Source organism: Mustela nivalis (genome assembly GCF_964662115.1).
Source record: "Mustela nivalis genome assembly, chromosome: 6".
Classification (NCBI taxonomy): Eukaryota; Metazoa; Chordata; class Mammalia; order Carnivora; family Mustelidae; genus Mustela; species Mustela nivalis.
Window position 1 is genome coordinate 129,035,304 of NC_139025.1, and position 8,414 is coordinate 129,043,717.

Sequence of the window (8,414 nt, forward strand, 5' to 3'; positions counted from 1 at the left end):
CCTGCCGCCGCGCGCCCGGGACCCCGGCCCCCTGCCAGCCGGACGCCGCCCAGCCCTGCCGTCCCCGGAGCCCCGCGGGCGCCCCTCCTCGGCCGCGCCGCCCCCCGCCCCAGCGCCCCCCAGCCCCTACCCGGCCCCCTCGCCGAGACGCCGCCCCCTCTGGCACAGCCGGCCTCGCGGACCGCGGACCGCGCCCCGCCGACGCGGCCCTCACCGTGTCTCCGGCGCAGCTGGCGAGCGCACACACGCTGCAGCCCGGGCCAGCCACCAGCGCTCCGCGCCGCCCGGAGCCGCCTCCTTCAGCCCGGGACTCGCCGGGACATCCGCGCACGGATCCCCACACCGGGGCTATTTTTAGGAGACAGGCCCCGGCCAGACCGGAACTCGTTCCTGCCGCCGCGCGTGCGCACTACGGCCGCGGTCCTCAGTGTCCCTCCGCCAGCCTCGCCTATCCCTCCCTTCCCCTCGGCTCGCTCGCTCTTTCCCCTTGAGGTTTCTGTTCACAGCTGATTTATCCTCTCGGTGGGTCCTAGAGTGCTTGGGATGGGAAAGACGAAGGTGCGGGCAAAGAGTGTCACAGTGGAAGCAAAGCGCTACTCCACAAGGACGCGAGGGGCGGACTATGTTTTTCCGGGTGGGTGAGGAGACGGATCACCCGGCACAGGAAGGAGATGACGGCGGTTTGGCGCCGGGGCTACAGGCTGGAGCTCGCTTCCCTCTGAAGGACCGTGTTCTCCTGGAAGGGATACTGGTCACTTGATGAGGGCCTAGGCGCCTCCCAGGGCGGGGCGGCCCGGCGGCGTCGCGCCCTGCAGCCCCAGCCTCCCCCGCCGCTACCTCCCGGACCAGCCCGCTGGGGCCGGGACCGGGAGCGGCTTTAGTGACGCGGCGCGCGGCAAATCGCCGCGCGTGGCCGCCGGCTCCAGCCAACCCGGGACACTGAGGGGCGGGGCTCCGGGGGCGGGGCCGGGCTCCGGGGCGCGAGTTCAACAGACGCCCGGAGTCGGGTGCCAGGCGGAGTCCTTCGACCGGCCCAGACACCTCCTGCCGAGCTCGTGGGGCCGCGGCCAGCTTCCTTCTCCCCCAACCCCCGCCCTCCGGCCACGCCGGCCTCCCGCAGACCTCTGCTCGCCACGCGCGCGCCCACGCCCTCATTGTGGTCAGGACCGCACCTGTGCTCGCGTCTGGGCCGCCGCCCGGTCACCCTCACTGAGCAAACACAATGGGACTGCGGTCCCTGGCGTTCCGCGGCTGCTCGGACCCGGGCCCGGAGACAGTAGGACTTGCAGGGACCTGGAGTGGGCAGCCCCTTTCAGCCGTGCGAGCCGAGCGCCCCACGTCCGGGTGGAGAGACAACCTCCTACTCTCCAGTATTTAATAGCAAATTACTAACGGGCATAGCTATAGTATGCCTCCAGCGCCGAGCCATGGGCCGAACATTTTGCACGTGAGAGCTCTTGCATGCCTTACAACACCCGCGTGAAGTAGATTCACTTTCTATTCCCATTTTATAGAAGAGGAAAGGGAAGCTGAGCGCTAAAGTGACCCTTTGAGGTCACAGTCTAAGAGGAGAGCATTGAGGATTTGAACTCCCAATCACTCTACATACGTATGGTGGTCTTTTCTGAGGTGCAAAGGAGACATGCGCTTGGGACTGCCCTTCTGTTTTGTGGGGTTATTGGTTTTGTTGACGAAGGTCATCGGGAGGTTGAGCCATTGTTGTTACTTGCATCCTGAAGCCTGCTAACCTCAAGAGCTTCTACAGCCACACTGCCTACATCTGCACCCAGAGGTGCCTATGCAAGGAACACGAAGCCAAATGGTTATTTTCATCGGAGGATGAGAAATTCAGTACCGCAGCACTTTGAAACAAAATGATTGGGGTGGGTGAACAGATGTGCAGAGGCTGGGCAGAGGAACTGGGAAGTTACAAAGGAAGCTGGAGGCTCGCAGGCTTCCTCTCTCAAGGACGGGGCAAGGTACTGGGGAGAACCCATTGCAAAAGCAGCACACAGACACCAGATACTGGAAAATAAACCTGGAGCTCTGCTCAGAGTCCCATAGTATCAGTTTTCAGGAGAACCAGCAGCAAGGGCTATAGGCAAGTTTTGAAAACACATTAAAATTTGGTGTAAATCAGCGAGTCATGTGAAAATGCATATTCTTTTAACCTGCCAGAAGCTGCATAAGGCAGCTGCGTTTGACTGCTCCAGGAAAATAGAAGACTTTGATACTTTTCCTTCAAAGCCTAAGGTCTGAAGTTTTGAAGGGACAGTGAGCAATAGCTCTCTCATTCCCTCTGCCTTTCTACCCTGTAAGGAGAAGAGAGGCAATGAGAACAGACTGTTCCAAAAGAGATTTTCACCCTCTCATTGCTCCAACCCATCTCCCACCCCTCTAGAATCTGACCCTCCTGGGACACAGAAGTCTAGCTGAGACTACCCACCCCCTACCCATTCAAATGCTATTGACCTCTCCAGAAAAACAGACAGAAAAGCTGGTCATGACTTCAGCCAAAGTAGAAATGGGGGGGGGGGATGTTTGCATTACCTAAGAGAGCACCTCTCTCCCTGCCACCTCCTGTATGTCAAAGCCCTTGTCTAAGAATTTCAGGGAATGGTAAGAAGGAAGGAAGGAAAGGAGGGAAAGAAAATGGAAGGAAGAAAGAGAAAGTGTAAAATTCTGGAGCACAGTTATTGTAAAATACATTAGCAAAACATAATCACTGTTTTTGAGATTAAAATAACCAATTTTAGAAAATCATCGCAGCTCCTATTCAGGTCTCAAAAGCATGTACGTGAAGTTCAGTGTCTCTAGCAACTTCCAGCACTCACCTTGGCATAGATCATGTGCAGAACACTTATGTGTGTCACTGGCTTGGAGGGAACTTGTGAGAAGCAATGTCTTTCAGTCCTCCAACTCTTGCCAGCCTCCTTCACGTACTCAGGTATCCAGGTATGTCTGTACTGAAAGGACTCAGCATTGTAGTAGGCACTGGGAAATGGAAGTGAGAAAGAACAGCGCTTTCTTTGAAGGGGCTGAAAGGCCACGGGAGGGATACACCTTAAAACAAAAGCCAGTCTGCTAACCACTAAGAGAGAGGTTTTCGAGGACACCAGAAAAGCACAGAAGATGAGTATCTAAGAAGGAAAAATAATTCCTGAGGGCTCCTTAGAGGAAGTCCCATAATGAAACTACAAAGCCTTCTGAAGGATGAAAAAGGGGCCCTCTCATTGTCTTGATCTGAAGAATAAAATTCAAGATCTCTTGGAGGCAGGGATCCCTGACCACCTGGCCAGCATCGCCCTCATCTCCTCCTACCAGACACCTCATCATCCTCATTCCTAAGAAGTTTCTCTGCATACACCAGGCTTTATCTTCCTGTGTGCCTGGTAAAACCCCCCTATATTCATCAAGTCTCCACTTGGGCATCATTTTCTCTAAGAGCATTGCTGTAATATGGTGCTTAGTTGAAGTGCATCTGTATGTATGTCTGTCTCCTTCCCTCTGGAGCTCCTTGAAGACAAGAACTGTGATTCATTCTTCATTGATCCAAAATACCTAGCACGGGGCATGGCCCATAATAGAGAAGGAAGTAAAGGTTTCTTAGATATTTATGAGCAGACTTTAGGCAGAAGGAGTGCTGTATGCAATGAGTGTGGCTCAAGGGAGAAACCATGGCTAATATCATGTGCCTGAGGCCTGGACTCTGGATTAAGTGCCCAGGAGTGGTAGGAGAAAAGGCTGGAAGAGTGAGACAGTGCAAAATCTTAGCAAATTCAGCTAGACCTTTGGATTTCTTTCTTAAAGCAAAGGGAAATACTGACAAATTTCAAATGGTGGAATAGTTTGATCTATTTGACATTTTGGAAGGATCCCTTAGGGCAGTAGTTGGGAGTTGGTGAGAGAGACCAAGACTGGAGGCAGGATGACTAGTTAGGAGGCACGGCCACTGCTGTGACAGCACCACACGCAAATAGTTCCCATCCCCAGAGATCTCCACCGAGTGTCTCCACACATGCTGATGCCTTCCTGTGTATCTCTGTTGAGGGTGTACTTTGGCCGTACGAGAGGGCTTGGGTCAATAGACAGATACCCCAGCTTCCTCATGCCTCAGGAAGACAGTTCTGGAGCATGCTCCCCAAAGTCTCTCAAGGGTGGGGAGGGGAGGTCACAGTGGATTGGGCCCCCGTTTTCCTCTGTGGTGACCCACTGAGCCACTTTTTATTGTCTCTCCTCATCTCCCCTATCTCACATCCCCAACCCCTTAGAGCCCTTGCCAGGATCACCTTCCAAATAAAAAATTCACACCGAAATCCTCATTTTGGCATCTGCTTTTAAAGAGACTCACTCAAGACAAATGGTCACTGAGGTAAGGAAGAAAAAGGACCTAAATTAAGACAGTTACCTGACAGGAGAAAGGAGGAGGAAAACAAAGAGATAGCTGAAAGGTAGAATTGACCTGCTTGCTTTTGCTCAATGAGGGGTTAGGGAAGGTAGAGGAGTCTCTCTTTGTCCCCAGGTTTCTGGTTTGGGCTCTCAGGTGGATAATAGCAGCATCATTGAAGTGGGGACACTCCTTGAGGGGACTGGACAAGTGAGTGTAATGAGTTCCATTCTGCTTATTTGAAATTGAGGTGGTCATGGGATAAAAGTGTCCTTAGCCTTTTGGGGTTGGAGAAAGATATAATTAGATGAGACCAGATAATTCAGGGAGGGCTTTCTGGAGAAGGAGAAATTTAATCAGAATTTTGAAGTTGCAGTATAAGGGCTGGAGAAAAAGGGAAATCGCTTATGGAGTGCAAGAATGATGAGAGGGATGGACAGTAAAAAGAATGGATTAAGTAGAAAAAAGCAAGGTTATCTCAACCAGGGAAACACTCAAAGGATTTTTAATTTGTGAGCTGCTTGAAGATAGGAACCATGCCATGTTCAATCTTGTGTCCCTGACACTTGTACAAAGTTAATATTTATTAAATATGGTGTTGACCTGGCAGAGTGTCTCAGATATTTTTCATGAAGTCTGTCTTGTGTGAATATAGATTAAAAATGGAAGGTTTTCAGATGGAAAAAAACAAATGAAAAGATGCTCAGCATCACTCATCATTAGGGAAATGCAAATAAAAACCCCAAAGAGATATCACCTTACATCTGTCTGGATGGCTAGAATCAAAAAGACAAGAAATAACAAGTGATGGTGAGGACATGGAGAAAAAGGAACCCTTGTGCACTGTTGGTGGGAATGCAAATTGGCACGGACACTGTGGGAAAGAGTATGGAGTTTCCTCCAAAAATTAAAAAGTAAAAATACCATTTGATCCAGTAATTACACAGCTGGGTATTAATCCAGAGAAAATGAAGACACTAATTTGAAAAGATGTATGCACCCCCATGTTTATTGCAGCATTATTTACAACAGTCAGTATATGGAAGAAACCTAAGTGTCTATCAGTAGATGAATAGATATAGAAAGGTGTATATATAATGGAATATTACTCAGCCATAAAAAGAATGAGATCGTGCCATTTGCAACAACCGGGATGGACCTAGAGGGCATTAATGCCAAGTGAAATAAGTCAGAGAAAGACATATCCCATTTGATTTCATTTATATGTGGAATCTAAAAAGCAGAACAAGTGAATAAACAAGTAGAGAACATAGAGAACAAACTAATGGTTGCCAGAAGGGAGAGATGTGGGGAGATGGGCAAAAGGGGTGATGAGGAGTAGGAAGTACAGGCTTCCATTTACGGAATAAATAAGTCCCAAGGATGAAAGGTAGAGCATAGGGAATATAGTCAATGATATTGTAATAATGTCATATGACGACATATGTATAGAGATATTGAATCCCTGTGTAGTGCACCTGAAGGAAGTGTAATATTCTGTGTCAACTATACTTGAATTTTTAAAGAGATGTAAAACAAAATGGAAGGTTTTAAATGTGTTACCCCAAATTAGTGAATTCTCCAAATTTAACTTTGTGTCTTTTTTAGAAATATCACATATAAAAACCACATCTTACTTGTAAAGTCGCTTACTTTACTTGTATATTTTAAACTTGTAAACCTGACATGAGATTTAATGACTTGTAAATATTTGAGAAAATCAAGATTCCGTAATTTAAATTAAACCTAAAGACAAAAACATAATCCACTTCGTGCTGAAACATCACAGGTTTTTTAGAGTTAAAATCGTTACTGTATGTGTGCGAAGAGAGAGACCTCTAGTGCATTCTTTTTCTATTCCAAGTTCCCTGATGAGCACTCAGATCGAAATACTATTTTCCAGGGTTGCCTGGGTGGCTCAGTTGGTTAAGCATCTGCCTTCAGCTCAGGTCATGATCTTGGGGTCCTGGGGTCAATTTCCATGTCAGGCTCCCTGCTCAGCAGGGTCCGCTTCTCCCTCTCTCTCTAGGAACTCCCTGCTCAGGCATGCTCCAGCTCTCGCTCTCTCTCTCTCAAATAAATAAAATCTTTAAAATAAATAACTGACTGACATTTTCCAGTAAAGGAACAGAGCTCCTTGGAAAGATGGTTGATTCCAGGACTGGGAAAGGAAAATAAACTAGGTAAACCTATGGTGCCAGAAAGCAAGGATTTGCTCAAAAAATGGTGGGGGCTTGTCAAAGAGACGCTGCCGATGGCAAAAGCTACACCAATTTAAGTAACAAGTAACACTAGCATTGGGTATAACCTATAGAATAAAATAAATATCCATGAGCTCATACTGATATAAATAATTGATTGAATAAATAAACGAGGAAAGAAGTACAGATCTTGCTTACAGGAGAATTCCCATGGTGGGGGGAAATGCAGAAGGAATGGGAGCAATACATAAACCCCCTTTAGGGAAACACCACAGTTAACAACCTGTTGCAGGCAAGAACTACTAGTAGATGCAACAATTAGTGGGGAAAGGGTGATGAGAAACAGGACATTCAGATTGTCTCAAAGTAGTTCCCTGTAAGACATTAATTACAAACAGGAAAATAGTAACTTCTCAATAGAGAAGCCCAGCAGACACCACCTTAACCAAGTAAAGGAGTAACAAAGTATATGGACTTCATGGACCCCGTGACATGTGCAATGAGAGGAGCACATCCCTTCTTTGGCGTTCTTGCCAAAAGGTTATAACCTGAATCTAATCATGTAAGAACATCAGACAAACACAAATTGAGGGACATTCTACTAAAAAACTGACAGCTACATGCAAAATAGGATTCAGGATCAGATCCTGGTGCAAAAAAGAGACCGTAGTGAGAAAACTGCAAAATCTGTATAAAGCCTGGAGTTAATAGTATTGCACCAATGCTAATTTCCTGGTTTTGATCATTGCACTATCCTTATGTAAGATAACACTGGAGGAAGCTGGGTGAAAGCTCTGTATGATGTTGATAACTTTTGGGTAAGTCTAAAATCATTTTAAGATAAAAAAATTTTTTAGGTGAGAGAATATTTTAGTATCCTATCATTTACTTAACTCCACAATAGTAACTATCATCTGGAACTCATATACCTGGTAGAAAATATTTTTACAGTATCTTGCAATAGGAGGCTTAACTTCGGAACTATTGGTGAAATGTTTATGTATGTTTTGAGATGGTCATTGTTCTGAATTAAGAGGAAAAAAAACACAGAAGATAAAATGGTTCCAGTTACTACACAAAGCAATAGGGTCCATGGCTGCCACGTGGTTGTTGCAAAATATCAAAATGTAAAACACACACACACATGCACACAGACACACACACCACACATGTTTAACTTCCAAAGTTACCTATTACATCTTTTTCAGGCCTTAAAAATGTTGTTTTCACTTTTCTTATTTGAATATCATGTGGGCTTTTATTCTCGAATGCCTGATGATGAAAAAGATGAATTCAGATTCTCAAAGAAGGGGATAAAAGAACTTTCCTTTGCTCAATTTGTATTCTTATGTGTCAAAGTCTACATAAAGATTAAACAAACTTTAAAAATGTATGAAATGGAATCTTTGACAGCTGGATGTTTTATGCAATTGAACTTCAAATAAGTCTTTCGATTTCTATTATATGTTGTCATTTTGTTATACTGTATTTTTTATCTTCCGCACGGAGTTTATTCAGACTTTGTGATTCTCTCCACAACTAACAATACACTCACTTGTCAATTATAGTCATTACAAACCTTGAGTTTATTCTGTTCACTTTCTACAATCCATCCAAAGAGGAGGTACATTTCACTACCCTCCCCAGTATTCCTTTCATGTCTACCCCATGCATATGCAATCATGATCTCTCTCTATTGTCCACTTTGCTTGTGTAGTTCTGTCATAGATGTTTCTTCTAAAGACTGCAATGATCCTAGTTCCCCCTAGTAATTTCTTTCAATATGCATCCCAAGAATTACCATGCTCTACCATGTCTAATAGGAT

General features: G+C 46.3%; 1 protein-coding gene across 13 annotated transcripts in view; it reads right to left on the reverse strand.

The window, feature by feature from the left end:
• MEF2A (myocyte enhancer factor 2A) overlaps positions 1-826 on the reverse strand; it is a 161,989-nt gene extending 161,163 nt beyond the window's left edge. For 4 of the 13 annotated variants that reach the window (XM_082736477.1, XM_082736486.1, XM_082736476.1 and 1 more), the window contains exon 1: positions 215-820. The gene's annotated coding sequence lies outside the window, so the exon portion shown is untranslated. Of the gene's footprint in view, positions 1-214 lie in introns of all 13 variants that reach the window. The other 9 variants (XM_082736484.1, XM_082736471.1, XM_082736490.1 and 6 more) reach the window with 7 other exon arrangements.
• Between the last annotated feature and the right edge of the window lie 7,588 nt (positions 827-8,414).